Raw genomic sequence first — 19,195 nt, 5'->3', positions numbered from 1 at the left:
TAGGTAGGACCACCATCTTGAGCAAGGCCGCTCTCCCCATCATAGTCGGGGGCAATCTAGACCAAAACACCATGCCGTTTTTGACCCCCTCTATTGCCTTCTCTGTATTATGTTTGTGCTCCGCCTCAATCTTGTGGTAAATATTTACTCCCAAATACCTAAATGCCTCAATCTGCCATGATATTGGCAGGATAGGCAGCCTCTGCAACGGGCCATTCCTAGATCTGCCCACGGGAAACAGACTAGACTTTGTAGGGTTCACCGATATGCCCGAGAGGGTGGCGTAACGGTCCATCACCTCCAGCACATATTGCAGGGTCTCTTGCGGATAACGCAGGTAAAGGAGCATGTCATCCGCATACAGTGATACCAGGTGTCTGCCACTTACTGTGCTAATACCCACCTCCCCATATTGTTGCCGCAGGCTTATTGCCAACGGCTCTAGTGCTAGTATGTATAACATGGGTGACCAGGGGCATCCCCGTCTGGTCCCCCTGCTGAGTTGCCAAATATCTGAGACTATGGACCCTGTTTTGACTCTCGCCATCAGGATGCTGTACAACAACTGGACCCACCTGATGTATCCAGGTCCCATTCCGTATCACCTCAGGGCCGCTTTCAGGCAAGGCCACTGTACCGAATCAAAGGCTTTGACTGCGTCTAGCGACACGATAGCCAGCTCGCCCATATATTCCTCAGTTTGGTCAATATGTGGTGTAGCCTCCTATGGTTATCAGTGATGTTCCTGCCTGGGACATAGCCTGTCTGATCTGGGTGTATCAGCTTGCCGATCACCCTCTTCAGCCTATTAGCCAGCACTGCCGTAAGTATTTTGCTGTCCTGGTTGAGCATGGACAAAGGTCTGTAGGACCCGCACTCCACGGCCGGCTTGCCTGGTTTCAGGAGTGGGATGATCACAGCCTCGCAAAGGGACAGTGGAAGTTACCCCCTGCTCATCGGCCTCGTTGAACATGGCAAGCAGTGGCTGAAGCAGCTCCTGCTTGTGTGTCTTGTAAAACTCACTAGGCAACCCATCCGACCCGGGCGCCTTGCACGTGGGCAGATTCTGAATCCCCACTTCCAGCTCATTCGAGGTGACAGGAGCGTCTAACTCTGCGCGTTCTAGGTCATCCAGGGTGGGCAGCTCTGTCCTGTAATGTCTCCAGTATGTCTTGACACATATCCTCACCTGTGTCCTCATACAAATGTCTATAAAACCTGAGGAACTCCTCGTTTACCCCCTCTTGGGTGTTGCAGATGCGACCTCCTTCAGCCCTAATCTCTGAGCGGGGGGGTCTCACTCTTATACAGCCAGGCCAGCAATCTGTCCGGCTTGTCGCCCCCTGCGTGTAGCCTCGCCGTGTATTTCTTGTAATTTAGTCTACACAGCCTATCCCAGAGTGCACTGCAGGTTAACTGTAGATCCTTTATCTTGGTTCTATTATCACGGGCGGTATCCTCATGTCGTGTAAGGCCCTCCAGCTCCCTTTCCGTTTCCTGAAGTTCCCTTTCGATACCCCCCTGGAGCCCTTTAGATTTGGAAATGGCTACTCCACGCACCAACACCTTAAACGCTTCCCACAACATTCCCACAGAGCGTACGCTGCCCGTGTTTATATCAAAATATTCCTCGTTGGCATCCCTCAGATCCTCCCAGAACCCCTCGTCTTGCAGTGCCTCTGTCCTAAGTCTCCATGTTGGGATCCGCGATCTGGGGGGTTGGTGTCGCCACTCTACCACCAAAGGCGAGTGGTCAAATAATACCCGGGCCTTGTATTCCGCTCCTACCATTTCTCCCGCTATCTCAGTCGCTACAAACACATAATCTAGCCTCGTGTACAAGTCATGTGGCGCTGTGTAGTGCGAGTATTGTCCATCCATAGGATGCAGCCTTCTCCATACATCCTCTAGGCCTAGGTCTTCCAACAATGTCCCCAGCACTTTGGCCGCCAGCGCCATTTTCCCCGCCTTGTCAACTGACCTATCCATTTTGGGATTCGGGGTGCAATTAAAGTCCCCTCCCCACACCACCGCGCCCCCAGCTAGGGGGGCCAAGTTTGCCGTAAAGGGACCTAAAATAAGCCGCTGTCGTGGTTGGGGGCGTACAGATTTATGATATGCACTTCCCTGTTTTCCAGGAGCCCTGTTACCGCCACCATTCTGCCATCCGGGTCTGCCGTTGAGCTAAGCACCTGAAACGGCACATGTGGCGCCGCCCAAGTGATAACCCCTCTAGCGTACGCGGAGTACGTAGCCCTCACCACATTACCCCTCCATTTTCTCCTGACCACCTCCAGCTTCTCCCTAGTGAGATGAGTCTCCTGCAGCAGGGCTATGTCAATGCGCATCCTCTAAGTACAGCATCACTTTATTTTGTTTCAGATGGCTATTGAGGCCCCGTACATTCCAGATCACAATTCAGAGATTACCCAATGCCATCTACTCGGTCCGTTCTCAACCCACCACTCCCTTTAATGCTCCCTTTGATGGTTCGTTTTCCGACTCTCCCCTTTCCTTCTACTCTCCCTCCACCCTCCCCTCCAATGTCTTCATTGATGACCCGTTGTTCGGCTCTTGGCTCTCCCTCCCGCCCCTTCCCCAAACTCTGCCCCACTGCACCCCTCCCCCACCCTTCCCTACCCCAACAAATGCCCAGCTCCATCCCTGGATCTCAGGCCCACCCCCGTCTGGTCCCGTCTCGAAGCCGAGGACTGGAACCCCGCGGGGCGTCAACGATCTAACAGTGACCCAACTAAGTATACAACTAAGGGGTTTGAGAGTTGTCCTCGCCGGAGCTCCCACTAGTCTAAATGGGATAGTTGCATCCAACGGATCCTGCCAGCGCGTATTTCCAGAACATGTTCCCCACAAGCTTAATTTAACACTATGTTCAATTACCTAGCCAGCATATATTTGCTTCAACACTCCCCGCACGCTTCATTTACCACTAAATTCTAGTCCCAGTGTCCTGTGGCAAGTCACCAGAGGTGACCCAGCAGCGTGCTACTTATCTCCAGCGGCTCCCGTCTGGATGTCTGATTCCTGAGGGCGACCCTGCGTGTCCAGCCAGTCCATAGCATCTTCCGGCGTCCCGAAGAACAAAGTTTTGTTCTTGTAGAACACTTTCAATTTGGCCGGGTGGAGCAGCATGTATCGGTGACCGGCCTCTCTCAACCTCCTTTTCACCGAGCCGAAGTTCATCCTGCTGCGCTGTACTTGCAAAGTGTAGTCCGGGTACGCCGTGATTTTCGCCGGCCCCCTCTATCGTTCCTCCCTTCTGGAAAAATTCCAATATCTTTTCCCGATAATTCAGAACCTTTGCGATCAGGGCCGCGGGAGGTGCCTGGGGGGCGGTCTCCTTGTCCAGGCCCTGTGCGCCCTCTCCACTGCAAACCCCTGGGTCAGTTCTCCACCAGTTATATCCTGCAGAAACATGGATTCAACGTATTCTGTTGGGTTGGGCCCCTCCATTCCTTCCGGCAGGCCAACAATACGAATGTTATTGCGTCTCGCGCGCCCCTCTGGCTCCTCTGCCCTGTTCTCCAGGTTGCCCACACGCTGCACGAGGGCATGAAGTTCGAATCCGTGGGCGGCGCGTGCCACCGTATTCGGTGCCATCTCCTTTTCTAGGTTCCCAGTGCGCTCCGCAAGCGTGCGCACATCCTGTCTCAACAGATTGACTTCCTCCTGGACCGCTCCGATTTTGAGGTCCAGACCCACTTTCAAATCGTTCATTGCTAGGCACAGTTTGGTCTCCCAGGCAATTTTCAAGTCTGCAATCGCTGCCAGCACTTCCTGGATAATGCCCGGTGTCCCCGCCACTGCGGCATTGGTGTCCCTGCTTTTACCGCCTTCTGCGCCTGTAGGCGTTTTGGCGTAAGCCTCCATCGTGGGCTGTTTACTTTTGGGTCTGACGGTTCTGTTGGACATCATGCAGTGCTATTCAGATGTGGGCCAGCCACACCCCCCTTCGTACAAAGGTCCGCGTGGTGCCCAGCCACTCTTAGCGTGTCCGGGGCTGTTTCAGCTGTGTTCAGGTGTGTGCCTGACACTCGCCCCACTAAGGGTGGGGTGTGTCCTCCCACGTACCTGCGTGCGCGCAGTATCGCTCCGCAGCCCCCGCTGCGTTCCTTTCAATAGCCGGTGGTCTTGTCCTCCCGCTGACCCAGCACTCCCACTCTGGTGTTTCGAGAGCCCCAAGTCCATCCGTCCTATGGTATCGTTTGCTGTTCCGGCACCCCACCTGGCCAAGAAGGCCGTCGGACACCATGTTTGGGGGCCAGCAAATGCCCCGAAGTTATGCGCCCTCACTGCCTTGCTCCGATAGTTTGCAATGAGGTCCCACCAGACCCGAGCCGTGTTTGCTATCCTCTGCGCGATCGTATGTTTAGTCCGGGCCACTTGGTGTCGCAGCTGGGATGCAGTCTCACTCCGCCACGGGCCGGGGGTGCACTATCTGAGCTTCCTACTGGCTTATGTTAGGCTTGTCAGCGTGTGTGCCGTGGGTGTCACCCGGCTCTCCTAATCTTCCCCTGGGGGCTCATGTGTGCCCTCTCAGGTTCTGTACGCCCCGGTTACCAAGGCCCCCCCTCGAGGCGCATCCAACCTCTAGAGGTGCTCAGGGCAGCACCGCGCGGCTGCTCCAGTGTCCCACTTCTGGGTCCCAGGGTGTCGGACCCGTTCCTGCGGGGCCCGCATCAGTCGCCCGGAGCGCACCCCCGGTCTCCCGCCTCCGGGCCGCGGCTGCACCCTCTGGTGTTATGTAGTGGGCTCCCCCTCACCCCCCGTTACGTTCCGTCCATTGCTGGTGTCCCACTTCTTGGGATGCTGTTCCTGATCTCGCTCCAGCGAGTCAGGGTCCTGGCGGGGGAGTACCAACCCCGTACTGGCCCACAGCAGTGCGTCTCAGCTTCCTCTGCCCTCGGGCCCGACACCCCTCGTGTCTTCCGGGTGGTGTACGCCGTAGTCCGGCGGGCACCGGCGCCCCAGCACGGGCCTGCACGCACCGCACTGCCCTGTGCAGGTCCGCCAATGTGTCCCGAAGCCCGGGTGCACCAAGGCTTCTGATCTTCTGTCTAAGCTCCGGACGCCGCTTCACGCCCCAGTCGTTTTCTAGCAGCCGACCCTGCACGCAGCTCGCATGCTAAAAGCCCCGCTCAGGAAGGGGTTCACGGTAGCCTCAAAGACCTCTCTCCAGCTCATAGTCATCACGGGGTGCCTTGGTCGTTTTTACGACCTTTTGTCTCGCGGCCGCCATCTTCTCGCCAACCAGGTCGCGGGAGCTCCACTGCGCTTCAGCGGCCGCAAACTCCTGAGTAAGGTCTGATCTGCCACTAGAATCGAACGGCATGCTCACAGGACCTTCCCACGCCCGGGGAAGTGTTGCACACCAGCTTTCAGTAGTGCATATCCCTATTTATTCCAGGATCTGTATCGGATCGTTGGGAGCTCCCCGAGAGCACGTCCTCTCACGGAGCCATCTAGCCACGCCCCCAGCCTAACGTGTTTGTGGGTTAGGATGGAAGATCTCCGACTAAGACCTCTTATCATGTGGCCCGAATATTTCCCAAACATTTGCACATTGTTCTACATTGCATTGAGGTTACTGTCTGGCTCTAACATTTCATTGGGATACAAAAAGATGATGCTTTCCTTCCAGTGGCGATAATGGACACTTAACTAAATGATTCTGTGATAGCATTGGACCTAAATTGTGCATATGGATCAATTTACAATAGTTGAACACATTTTGGCAGTCATCTACCCTATTCTGTTTTTTTCCATGACTCTGTAAAATAAACCCCAAGATATCGAATCGAACACCTTCTCTGCACTTAATCTATGTAGATTAAACTGCAAAAGGATGCAGAAAATATTCTGCAAGTTGAGAGCCTTGGATCAACCTGGAAATTAAGCCTGCCTTGTCTGGGTAGGTGTACTGGGTCTAGTAACTATTACCTTTGCAAATATATTGACGTTCATATTTGAGAGGGACTGTAATGAGTTACATTGTTCTGGATCCTTACCATGATATAGTAAGATCATCATGAGCACCTCTTCTACTCTCATAGTAGAAGGCAGTCTTCCCGCGTCCTTCGCTGCTTCGCGTAGTGCTTGTAACTTGGGACCCATATACTTAACAAAAATGTGTCCGACTATCTGAGCTTGGGTGCCTTAATCATTTATAAGTCTTTGATACCTCTTACCAGTTGCATTCCAGGAAATGTTAATGATACTTAGTCAAACCAAGAGCACACACACCCCCTCCTTTAAAGCGTATGCCCAATGAGTATTGTTTCAAGTCTAAAGGCGAGCCTACTATGCATTTCCAATGTAGGCTCCTGCAAAAGTCTACCTCACCAATCTCGTCAGTTGATTTTATGGGTATCCCAGAGTTTTCGCATTACAGGTATCGCCCTACAGAAGTGACCTAACAATTTTCCTTTTTACCTGTACCTTACCATAGCAGCTAGCCATCAGAGGATTTCTATTAAAGTTCCTGCTTCGCCATTAACCTAGATCTATCCTTGTGACTTATGTCATGCATCCTTAGAGGTTGCATAGAGTTTAAGGTTTCTTCAGTTTTTAACCTAACCTCTGGAGCTCTTTGCATACAATTCTCAGAACCCCACACTTTTTCGTAATGCATGTTCCCCTAATGTGCACTGTGATGATCCTTCGGCTGGCGTCTCTTCTCTCCAGGAAGGAACCCCTTTCTGTGAGGCCAGGGAGATGTGGCCGCTAACCTATAGTCGCCTGTGGATGGTAACATGCGGGAGGATTTAATGGGGATGAATTCTCCTCTTGGGGATAAGGATGCAAGGCTGAGATATGACCTCTCTAATTCCCAATCCCTCAAGCTCACAATCACCCCATATACTGTTAATGACTCCAATCAAGCAGTCCCACTAAGTCAGTGCCTTGTCTGGGATTGCTCAATGGAAGCCCTTATTTATATATTTTTATGACAAGTTCTTGTACTCTGGATGACAACCCTTATATCACACCCCTCTCTTAGAATCCCCCCTGACCCCACTGAGCCAAGAAGTAAGTTTGTTTTGCAAATTTAAATGGTTTATTTGAAAAATTAAACGATATATATCACGCTTTTATAATTAATATTTGATATCACACTTGGACATATGACGGTGATCAACAATGGATGATGTTATACTAGCACACTGGTTTAATTGCTTAGGAGTAGTATAGAGGATAAGGTAGCTGAGAATGCTTTATATGGTACAAGGAAATGCAAGGTGGAAAAGAAGCAACACAGGAATAAACTTGATATGATTTCAGCAAAAGGTAATAGAATCACTTTTCCCCTTTTTTGCAACTCACCCCCCCCCCCATGCAATAGAAGATGGAAGGGAGAGCACACAGTTCTCAGGAATACAATCACAGTACAATACGAATTCAGTTCCCCCCACCCCCCGTAGCAAGCTTAGAGAAACAGGGATGATTTTAAACACAGGCAAAGTACTTTAAAGGTGGTATGCAAAGAAGGGAAAAATATGCTAAAAATGATTTTAATTCCCTCTAGAGGTTCAGGGTGGGTGAGACACTTTAAATCAGTTCAGGATCACTTTAGCGATGCTCTATGAATGATTGTCAGGTTGCAAACGAATTTCAGCAAAGGAAAGCAAAAGACACATGTTTTACACGTGGCTGGAATGAAGCAAAATGTAAAATTGCAGCAATTTAGTCGCGTGTGTCGAGCGCAATTACGGAGGAAGTAGGAGTAGCAAGTCGGTTTTGAGCTTGTTGGAAAGCTTAGTATCTCAGCTTTAAAATCTATCACAAACGGTTCAAGAGATGCGAACGATTTTGTGGAGGTAGATTTTCAGAAATGAAATTTTAAAGTTTCAGAATGACCGATGACAGTTTTGCAGCTTTAAAGTCACAGAAGGACACACAATGCTATGGTGTAGTTCTAGATAGGTTAAAATAGTTTGATTTAGATTATTTTAAACCAAGAGATTGGTTTTGCACAGTTCTGGCTGAGAACTCGCACTATATTTTGGACAGGAATGCGACTTCATCACGGATCGGGTCAGGATTGGCTGCGGTTCTCTCCCCACTGGGTACTGGTTCTGCGCACAGCGATTTGGGTCAGCTCTCAGCACTGCACAGTTCTGGTCTCTCTGGTCTCTCTGGTCTCCCTGGTCTCTCTGGTCTCTCTGGAGATTGATGGATTTAAAGTCTGGAGTCTCTGGATGTGAAGTCGTCTGTCAGCGTGCTCCGCAAGGAAATGGAAATTGAATGGCTCTACCTGTCCTGTACAGTCTCCTTTTATGTGTTTAGAAAGTGGGTGGATCGGCTCAGTCTGCATGCCCAACCCTCAACTTATCATTGGCCAGTTCCTCCTCTATCCCTTGATTGGGGGGAACTGGGTTGTGAGTCAGAGTGATGAGGTAGGTTTGTCAGAGGATCCTCCCCTTGTCAAATTGCACACAAATCTATTTCTGATCCAAATACATATTTATCTATGTACCATTTTTCTAATATATGTCCAGTTAACATATTTTCTGTAGCACCACACCATCCGATCCCTGTCTTTGTAAGATGTTGTGTCCACTTATGACAGAATTCTCCCCTTTTCATCCAGATAACCTCTAAACCTTTCCAGATTTTACACAAATGTACACCAGGGATATGGGTTTCAGATGATAGTGTCAGATTTATAACATGCATACATTTGGAGTACCAACCTTTTTTCCGCTACTATCCCCAAGAACATACTACAGAGTCCTAACACCTCTTAAAATGTGCACAGAAAAATCACAAGAATGATGATGTTGTTTATATAATTTTTACAAGTCCGCACTATGAATTATCCATCTTTTTAAAAATATGCTCTGGCCCCGAGGGGTGTAGTTTTCCAAAGCACATGGTGGAATTTCTGGTTTATCCACTTCCCCCAAGCTCAGCTTGTTCACAGATGCATTTCCCCTCCCCGTTTCCTTCCAAGAGGAAGCCATTAACAACCCCCCTAATTTAACATTTGCCTGGGCCAAGGACAGTGCTTGGTTTAGTTTCCTGTAGTCCCCATGTGCCCCTCCCCTAATTCAATCAGATGGATCATCTCCTTTTGGCAGGGGCAGCAGAATGCAGCCCGGCCTGGGAACACAGCTGCTGATCAAGTTTCAACTCCTGTCGGGGTAGTTGCCGGGCAGAATTCACTCTCTTCAATCCAGGCTTCAGCCAAATGTCACTTTGGTTCCCAGTTTTCTACATTCAAACCAAACTTGCAATTTTTACACATGAAGCTAGAACGCTAAATTCAAAACTATGACATTTAACAGTTGCAAACTATGTGACACAACAGTAGGTCACTCATTTCTTTTAAACATTTAGATTTTAATGTCTTTCAGTCCAATTTCACTTGAGCTGCTGCCATCCACAGCTCAGCCAGTTTTGTTATAAACATTGTTTTGGGCTCTTTCTCTTTCCAGATTTAGTATGCACACAAGAATACATTCTGCCAAATGTCTGCTGGTGTTCAGTGAGATTTTTGAATATCTTGCAATGTTTAAAATAGGCATTTTTAGCTTGTATTTCAGAGAAACAAAGGTGATTTCAAAGCGCTTTTTGAGCCAACCCGCCCTGCTGTTTTTCATTGGGCACCACACTGGGGATTGGCAGGTCAGGCGACCATTTTGTTGTGCGCAAAGACTGCACGATTCTCCAGGATTCTGGCGCAAATGTGGGCTTTTCCGCCCTCTTGGATTTCCTAAGCCCGCAGCACCAAATGTTGCAGCATAATAGTCCAAACGTGGGTCATGACACCCAACAATACACTTGAGGGATAAGAATATGGCCCTGTGGCACGGCTTTGCTAACCTTCAACTTCACCATCTGATAATAAAACCAGGTTGTTCTATGGGTAACCCTTATCAAGTCGATTAAGAGCTCTTGTAACATTGCTAATGGGTACCACTGCGATATCCGTTCTTCTAAGACTGTTCGTCATGATATTAAATACCTAAATCGGAACGATTAGGTAATCCTATCTTTTCCTATGACATCACCAGGAAGAAGTTGACTGGCAAGGAAGATGGAACTCGTGAAAGAGACTGAGGACTTGTACAATGGGCCCAGACACTGCTGGCAGGCAACATTGTACAAAAATAGCCAATGGACTAAACCCTATGTCTCGGGCAGCGGCGGAAGATTGCAGGTGTGATGCACACTGAATGTGGGAGATTGATAACTGTGTCAATGATCTGACGGAGAGCACTCCCAAGGACGCCTGCAGTCTGCTGCGTTGGATGATACCGTGTTGAGAGGATGGAACACCAAAGTCAGCCAGAGGGAGAGCAAGACACTGGAGAAGCTGAACGGAATGCCTGCCATCTCGGGAAGTCCCAGTAACATGCTGAAACCCTCAACAAGGTAAAGGGTGGCACGGGTGACCCAGAGGGGAAGTGGGGGGGGCCTTACCAAGAAGACGCATGCAGTTTTCCCTAGGCCCCTTAGCAACCATAAAGCTTGGGTGGCACAGCAGGGGCATAAAACTACAAACCTTCTCATTGCAGTGGTGGAACTAAGCCCATTGACAACCAGGTTGAGCATGTTCAACCAGGTTGACAAGGGTTGAGGACCTCAAAGAACTCTAGAGGGACAGTCCTTCACGACGGTGGTGGGGATAAACCCACTGACGGCCAAGGGAGGGTCGATACACGTCATCTTCCTTGTGGCAGTAGTTGTCAGGAAAGTGAACCAAGTGGACCAGGTGAAAGAAGCCGGGTCATGGAACCTCTTAACACTCAAGAGTTGGGCACTGTGAAGCCTAATGAAAAGACCTGGGGAAGGGAGTCTTCCCCCTAGCTGAAGGATCTGTTAACAAGATACCAGGAGAAGGGGGGGGCATTCTCCTGGTAACCTGGACAGGCAGTAAGGTCCAACAGGCCTCGAGAGGGATTCATTCCCCTGGGGTATTTTAAGACTGGACATCTTAAAGAAGGGAGGCATTCTCCTGGCCCACCAAGGGGTATTGTGTGGACTTTTACTATTGGGGGAAGGGACACTCCCCCCCCCCCCCCCTCCCCCCTCCCCACCCCCCCACCCCCCCACCCGCCCCCCAACCCCCTTGGCATGTGAGATACAGGACTGTTTTATTTGTGAACCATTTCAACAAACCAGGGACCTTAATCCAGGAGAAAGGAGCCATTCACCTGGTGCCAGAAGGGTAATGCATTAACCTTTAGTTTAGAGGCAGGGAAACCCCTCTTAGGAAAAAGGACAGATCTTTTCTCTTGCTTTTTGGTTTAAATAAGTCTTTAGCCCCAAAAAATGCCACCTTTGTGCCAGCCTCCTTCTGCACCCTTACAACACTTTAAAGGATTTGCAGAGGGTTGCGTGTAACGTTACTCATTGATTTGAAAGTAACCCACAATGTTCCGCGATCTTTCTTTGAAACGCAGCTTGCATGAGCCCTGCAGATTTTAACCTTCATGCGGGGTCCTTCTACAGATTCCATATTTGTCCATGTTTAGCACTATGGGAAAATGGTTCGAAAGTGTCCTGTTTAGAATCGTGCAAACTTTCCGAAATCAATAACCGGTCCATTTGTGAATTCATGTAATGTAAATACGAGTGAAAGGTGGGCTCCTTGTCATATGTAATACAGGGTATGCTTCACCTGGATTTGTTGGATGCACGGCTGGTTTTCTTGGGTCGTGGAACACAACTGTATTGAAGCATGGTGTCTCACAAACCCAAATTTCAGTCGGCACATTTGTTAAATTTTTCTCAAATAACTTGCGGTATCCACAGTAGGCACATAGATTTACAAACTTAATACTATGTCCCCAAAACTCACTGGCGCAATCACTTGCCTCCCATTCAAGTTTGTCACTACTTCCTCCGCGTGAAAGACTAGGGTTTTATGTAGGACAATCCTGAGCCATTTGGAATTAGATGTGTAGGATGTAAATGATCAATCATATCCCCAGGATGTAGCAATGGACTTATTCCCCGCCCCTTTTATGTGTCTCCTGAAGCATTTGGACAACGACTTGCAGCCTTTAAACATACATGACCATCTTTCTTCCTTTAGACTACCTGTACAATCCCCTCTAATTCCAACTCAGTATTTTTGAAAAGGGCATTAACCCTTTATTTACCACCTGTAGCTCTGAGACTGTTATTCACCCACAGAGGACTTAAAGATAGAGCACCACAATACCCACTGTACAAATGCACACATAGACTGGAATCAAAATGTTTCATTTACTACCAAATGGAACTAATGCTCAACAATCCACGCTACTGTCTCGTGCAGCGTTGGTATTAACCTTCCCCAACGGCTAGATCGGACCTCAAACTTAACCCTGTGGCATATGGTGGGGGGGGGGCTGCCCGCCAATGCCACAACCTCCTCGCCCCATTTGCTCCATTAGTCTGTACCACCTAATCGTTCAGAAAGTAGGTCTCTGTGCTTCATTACATGTTATTCTCCAGCTATTCAGCTGGAAAGAAAGAACAGGGCCAGGGTTAGGAAGAAAGGAAGGAAGGGGGTAGGGGGGGGGCGGATACCAGTGGTGGCTCAGGAAGCTGGTGGGGAATTGGGGGGGTTAGAAATTGGGGGGGGGTGGGTAGCGGAGGGAGGGGTAGTGGAGAGAGGGGTCGGAGCAGTGAATACCATTCTAAAATGTTACGCTTGTTTACTTTACCAGTTTTGTCATCGTTTTAAAGTATAGTTGTTTCTTTTATCAATCGGGTGCACTTGAAGTGTTTTGCTCTGGTTGACGTCTTCATGCAATAACGGTGATCCGGGCAAGTCGTCAAGAAAATTCACATGGTTCTTCCAGGGTTGCAAACAAGTACGTTTTAGTTTTTGTAAACTATCCAGAGTTTAGCTGGTAATTGCATAGTGTTGCGAATACCCTGATCCCGGCGTGTTTTCTTCACTGCTGCAAACGTATGCCTCGATGCCTGATCTGCGGTAAAGTCCAGGTAACTGGATAATCTGGTGCTCTGCTGTATCCTAGGGTCTCCTTTTCTCTTTCCAGTCTCCTATAAGGTCTCTGTAATTTCATAATCTCGCAATGAACGCCCTACGTGCTTGTCCCAGTTTATAAGGTAGTGCCAGAAATCTGTCCGCTGCTTAATTAGAAATGGAGGAGAGAAAGTGGACTCCTTTGCAGTTTCTCAACAAAGACTTCCAAGGTTGTCATTTGAAGACAATTCGGGTATCCCCACGAGCCGGATGTTTTCTCAAGTTTGGGATGTGCTCCTTTAAATGTCGCATTAACCTTTATGGACTGCCCTGCGTTTGATTCTTCCAAGTCACGTCTGCCCTCTTCTATGACCCTGCCACTTTGTCCAAGCTTGCCCATAGAAAATCAATTTTCAAGGGCAGATTGTCCAGCTTGCACCCATAGAACCAAACGCCACCTTCTGCTCAGAAATGAGAGAACTAATTCGGAGGGGCATTTGTGGCAGTTTTATCTCCAGCTGCCACCATCACAGCTTTTGATCCAGTATTACTACATTTTTTGGGGAATTTCAGTCCCCCTTCTTTGCCACACAGGGCCCCTGAAAAAGGCCCGCGCTGTGATGCTACTCCGAAAGGCACATAGACTGGCAAAGGCGGTTTAGCCACAGCCGTGCTATAGGTGGTCCCTACAGATGCCGTCTCTGGACTGAGAGATGGCGCCATTGGTGTTCTTGTTAGTGCTGCAGCCAGTATACCTACTTTTGGCCTGCATGCACTGCATTTGTATTGAGGCGCAGGGATAGTTCCCACCCTCTGGGTATGCCCCTCTATGTTTGAAGTCTTCAGGGGTCACGGAGCCCCACGCTACAGTGTCCCAATGCTTACAATCGGGCGGTGCCTTCAGGACAAAATCAGTTAATTATCCCTGGGTAGTTCGGGGTCTGTCGTCCCGCTCACTTTTGGGTTGCAGGCTTGTAGGGAGTGCTAACGCCTAATCCCCACTCAGTCACTTGAGGGGCCTCAGCAAAGGCCTGCCTGGGTAATGCAAAATGCACCTTTTGATCTCTGCAGGGGCATAGGCGAAAACCTATCCCCCCCTCACCACCACCACCACCACCCCCCCTCCCTCTACTGCACTACAGCCTCATCCGACTCGAGCACTGTCACTACAATCCCCTGCCAGATTCCAGATTCTACTTTCGGGGCCAAACATTGCTCAGTTTGGTACTTGTCTTGATGTTGCAGTGGGTCAGGGCCCACTGCGCTGGTTAAACACTATCGCACATTACAAAAGGTGTTAGGAAGGGTGCTATAGCTTCCCTAGAGTGTGGTCATCTTGAAAGCCACTGTGCTGGCGCTCCACTACCCCCTCCCAATCTATTCGTACTGGTTTATGCATTAAAAACTGCCTAAGGGGATTCCCTAGCTCATTGCAAATGAGAAGTGCCTATTGGGAGAACAGACTGACATTTTCCCCCCTTCCTTCCTACATTAAGGCTGGAGCCTTCCAGCCAGCTGATTCCTGTGGCCAGAATGCACTGTTTCCCAGGTAAACTGTCGCCTAAAACTCTTCAGGCCTCCAGAGATGCATTCCATCCACTCCATGTCCTTGCATTATTTCTTTCTGTAAAAAGCAATCTTCATTCTCGGAATTCTGGTCTGTTGGGCAGATCTAGACATATTCTGCAGACGTCCCTACTGAGCATTTGCCTCCCCCACCCCCTCACCCCTACTCTTCACAAGTACCTATACACCCCCCTGTGGAAACCTACACCAGCACCTAGAATCTGGGTCTGATGTTGCATCTTAAGACAATAATTTCTTGCTAAAAACACAACCTATCATAGGTGTGACTATCTTCAAGGCAAAGACATTACAATTTCATGCAGATTGATACATCGTCTAAAAACTGATTCATTATCTGCAAAATGAAAAGGGTAGGTAAGTTTGATCTTATCCATTAAACAAGACTTTGCATATTTTTCCGATAACATGGTGTACGTTTGGTAAAATTAGAAGTATCGAAAAATGTTTAACTAGGCAGTTCACAAAATAAACTTGATCTGACCAACTGGCTTTTTACAAATTCTGTACTTTACACACCATAGCTCTTCCTGGGGAGTGGCACTCTAGTTTGGCAGAGAACAAAAGGTGTGCATGACAAGGGGTTTGTTAGACATTTTATCATGCACTTTGGCAACTACTTGTACCCCAAACACAACAAAAATACTATTTGACTTTGCACTCGAACTAGCATAATACCCCAAACGATGTTCAATGAATGTTTCCAGGACCTGTGGTTATTAATGTGTGGAGTAGAAACTGAATGTAGCTCCTGAGGTCCGGATAAGTGATCGTGAATGCAAAATCGCATTGCCCAATTTTACGGTTACTCTGCTTCAAAACTGTTTGGAAGATTGGTACTGGACAGTCTTAGGAATGGGAAAATGAATGTTTTAGATATTCAGTTTGAATTCCACGAATGGCTGGGCATATTCCACCAAGTGCTGAACCTGTCCTTGGTTGCCAGTGTTTGTGCATGGTTCTCCCATTTTTCCAGCAGCATGCACTTGTCGAGTTCCCTTGACTGTCAACTGTGCCTTGCTTTAGGAAATCCTTGATAACTGGTTACCTTATCCTTTGCTAGCAATCCTGAAAGCGCACCACTGGATACTGAAGTCCCTGTTAAATACAGGTCTAACTGTGGACTTCCTGCAGTGTTTAGGGATCAACTGGTGTCATTGCACCACAGTTTCATTTGTATGTCATTAACCTTGATGCTCACCTTATGGATGTTGGTGATGTTTGTAAGATGGACGATCGCCCTCTTCACTCATCACTTTATGCTGACGCAGTGCTAATGGCCTGAACCCCGAAGCCTCCAAGGTTTGGTTGATGGCGATACAGGATTCATGGACTCAAGGTCTTTAAGTTGACGCCCACAAACCCAAATTAATGCAGTCGGGCAAACCCAAAAACACTATCCCTTCATATTTAATAGTGTAAATAATAGGTGTATATTTACAATTGGATGGATTTACGTTCAATACCTTATTAAAGTGGGAGGACCACATTCGCAAACATGTAAATTTATGAAACTGTCAAGCTTTGCCCTTTACTCACTGGCAAAATATAAAGGCAGCATCCCGATTTAAACCATTACCCATGGACTATCATCCAAAGATGGGCGAGTGATGAATGGCGCTGGTATTTGCGGTCTTGCAGACACCACAGCACTGTTTCACTTTTCTCAGTGGCTTAAGACTCCAGTCCCCTTTTTTTAAAGTTTTTTTTTTTTTCTTTTTTTTTTTTGTTCTGAGTGAAGATATTTGAAATTAACTTATTCCTCTGGTGGTCAATTGGTTCCAATTCAGTAATCGCCCTTACAGATTCTTTGATCGAATGCACAGCGATGAAGAGAACATTCAGTGTTTATTTTTAAGAAAGCTTGGTCTGACACACTAATTGGATAAGACAGACACAGTAGAGAAGTGTGGAGGTGTAGGGCAGATTATTAAGCAAGTGAACCTATGAAATCATGGGTGCATGTTTATATGCTGTTGACACGTGTCCGTGCATGAGCCGTGTCTGTCTTGGGAATGTTTTCATTCTGATTCTAGCCAATAAATGAAACAAACTACTGCTCATTTCAGTCAGATTTAGCTGGCATGACAGTAATCTGGGAGGAGGCTTTGTCATTGTCCCCGTTACCTAAAGCAAGAAGAGGATTTGTTGTACTCTATGCCCTTGTGTCCTTCGTGGTCTATAGCTAAGCAGACACTTTTAATGCATTTTCTCTGGTGTAGGTGTTTTAGGCAGTCCTTCCCTGACAGTACGTATGTCTCGCTGAGCAGGTCATTTCCTACTCCTTTTTAATATTAGGAAATTTTGGTTATACTGGATCTTTTTGTTTACATGCCTTTTTGTTCTTTTATACTTCTCACTCGGTTTTGTTTTCACGGATTGATGGTTTTATCCAAAATAAAACATTTAAATGTATTGACAGTAACAGAAATGCACCAAAAAACGTCTACTCCTTCTTAAATTTAGAAAAAGGCAACCCTGGCAATATCCTGTTTCTTGGCGAGCTCTACAGGTTGCATTCATCAAAGTTGTTTTGTATATTATACACATTTACATGCATATTTTGAAAATGCCATGAATAAGCATCAAAACGCCATGAGGAAAAAAATAAAGGCGCAAAAGCTCATCAAACATCAAGCTCAATCCACAGTACCTCCAGCAAGAACACCTAAAAAGTAACAATCTTTCAATGGAATAAGATGAAGGAACAGACCTCTGATCATTAAAAATCGAAATAACTCTTCACAAATGTTTTCATAGTTTGCACCTGTACTTGGCTCTGCATGGGTTCCCCTAATATTAAATTGCTGGCCCAGCCTAAACTTTCTATTGACATATATTCGACTAAATGCATGGTTGTAGGGTCATAGAAGGAAACCTATCATTTGGCTTTTAGCTGGTTTTACAGAAGCTGTAAAGCTTCTATGCCTGGAACTTTATTTTTCACAAAGCTCTAGAGCATTTAATAACCGTCCCATGTGGCTGTGAAAGGTGTCTTTTGCCAACAATCAATGCTGTAGTCTCTATAGTAGTTTGTCTACAGCTCCTGTTTGGAAATTTCAAGAAAAGCTATGATCCTTGTTCTCTGGCAGGAGCTAAAGAGGGCCTGTGTTGCTCCATATTAAAAACTAGCTCCATGGGGAGGTACGCTCCATAAGTTAAACTAAACCATAACCAGGTCTAGATCTAATGCAATCTACTTTATGTATGGAAGGGGGTGGGGGTCGGGTGGAGGTAGAAGGCATCGTCTTTCTGGACCCCTAACTGTCTGAAATAATTTATAGTATCCTTGTGTGGCTCTTGTGGTGAATACTTATGCAATATAGGAATGTATGAGTGAGACTGTCCGTTGATCGCTCAAAGTTTGATGCTTCAGAGGTAGACCAGTGACTTTGCTAGAGTTAATACTTGGAGACATTTCCCTTCTCTCCATTACGGAATGTGGTTGGAAATTGCATGAGAATACTTTCAATATTTTTATTTTTACATTTCTATTGTGCACAAACAGCCCTTGGGAATCGAGGCGCTGAATACCCTGTTATGCAATAAAGATGTAATAGTCCTCTAAATAGTAAATATGGTTCCTCATTGGATAGATGGATCACAAGTTCCTAATTATTGGAGTTTAACATTTCCTAAAAATTGCTCTCTTCTGACTATAGTAGCGATGGGTCTCGAATTGCAGGCCCTTGAGTTTTCCCCACCATATGATCCCACCATGTTGAGGGAATTTCCCCTGTAACCCATACATCTGCAATACCCCGTCCTTTTTAAAGATTAAATGCCAAGTTCCCAGTGCCAAGATCAGCTGTCCATATGTCATGCCACATTAAAGGTGCAACAAGCAGTACATGTACCCCTTCATCCTTGGAGCGACCGTACACAGCAGAGGGTTCCACAATGTACATGAATACCTGGCTAACACCCACATTTCGCTACAGGTACATTGCTACATTTAATAATAAAACTTTGGTTATTGTAGGTGCATTTGCGATGCATTACATACATATGAGGATGAGCAATTAAGGTTCCGGAGTACATGTTTATAGTACACTAATAGGACATTGAAATACCTTTAGACCTACCTTCATCCTGGACGTGACTTAACCTGGCCTTCGGATTATATCTAACGACCAGGAATCAGAGCAACCATTTATGTGCCATTCAGACCCACAGACCCGCTTCAGAGCAATCTCATGTTGGGTCCTGCACTCGCTTATATTCCCTCCAGTTATCCCACCTCAGGCCACCAACATAAAGCCATAGCTTCTTCAAAATTGAGCCCTGTAGTCTGATGACCAACTTTGACTCCACCTTGCAGGATTCCCGGTTCCTGCCTATTTCCTGAAAGCGCCACCTCCCAATGAGAACGGTCTATCCCCAAAATCAAGCACGCCAAGACCTATGCAATGTCCACTTGCGCACACCCGGTAACCATTGAGTGAACAATTCAAAATTACATGTTTGACTGCTCATCATTTGGTAGACCAAAGAATGCCCTTTGAGGCTCACCGTGGGACTCCTTTGCTATGATGTGTATTATGAACTCTGGGACTTATCGGAAAGTTAGGATTATTGTAGAGCCTTCCAATTAGGGCCTTGAATGCATATATTGTCAGCAGTAGTTAACACAAACTACTGTTGAACCCCAGTGTACCATTTTGTAGC

At 47.3% G+C, this 19,195-nt stretch overlaps 1 protein-coding gene across 6 annotated transcripts in view; it reads left to right on the top strand.

Moving 5' to 3' along the window:
- Positions 1 to 19,195, top strand: part of ACSL1 (acyl-CoA synthetase long chain family member 1) — an 877,045-nt gene that overhangs the window by 171,309 nt on the left and 686,541 nt on the right. The window lies entirely within an intron of this gene.

The sequence above is a fragment of the Ambystoma mexicanum genome, chromosome 6q (assembly GCF_040938575.1).
Source record: "Ambystoma mexicanum isolate Mex_15411 chromosome 6q, UKY_AmexF1_1, whole genome shotgun sequence".
Lineage (NCBI taxonomy): Eukaryota > Metazoa > Chordata > Amphibia > Caudata > Ambystomatidae > Ambystoma > Ambystoma mexicanum.
Note: the sequence above shows the minus strand (reverse complement) of the source record. Positions and strands in the feature narration are given on the sequence as shown.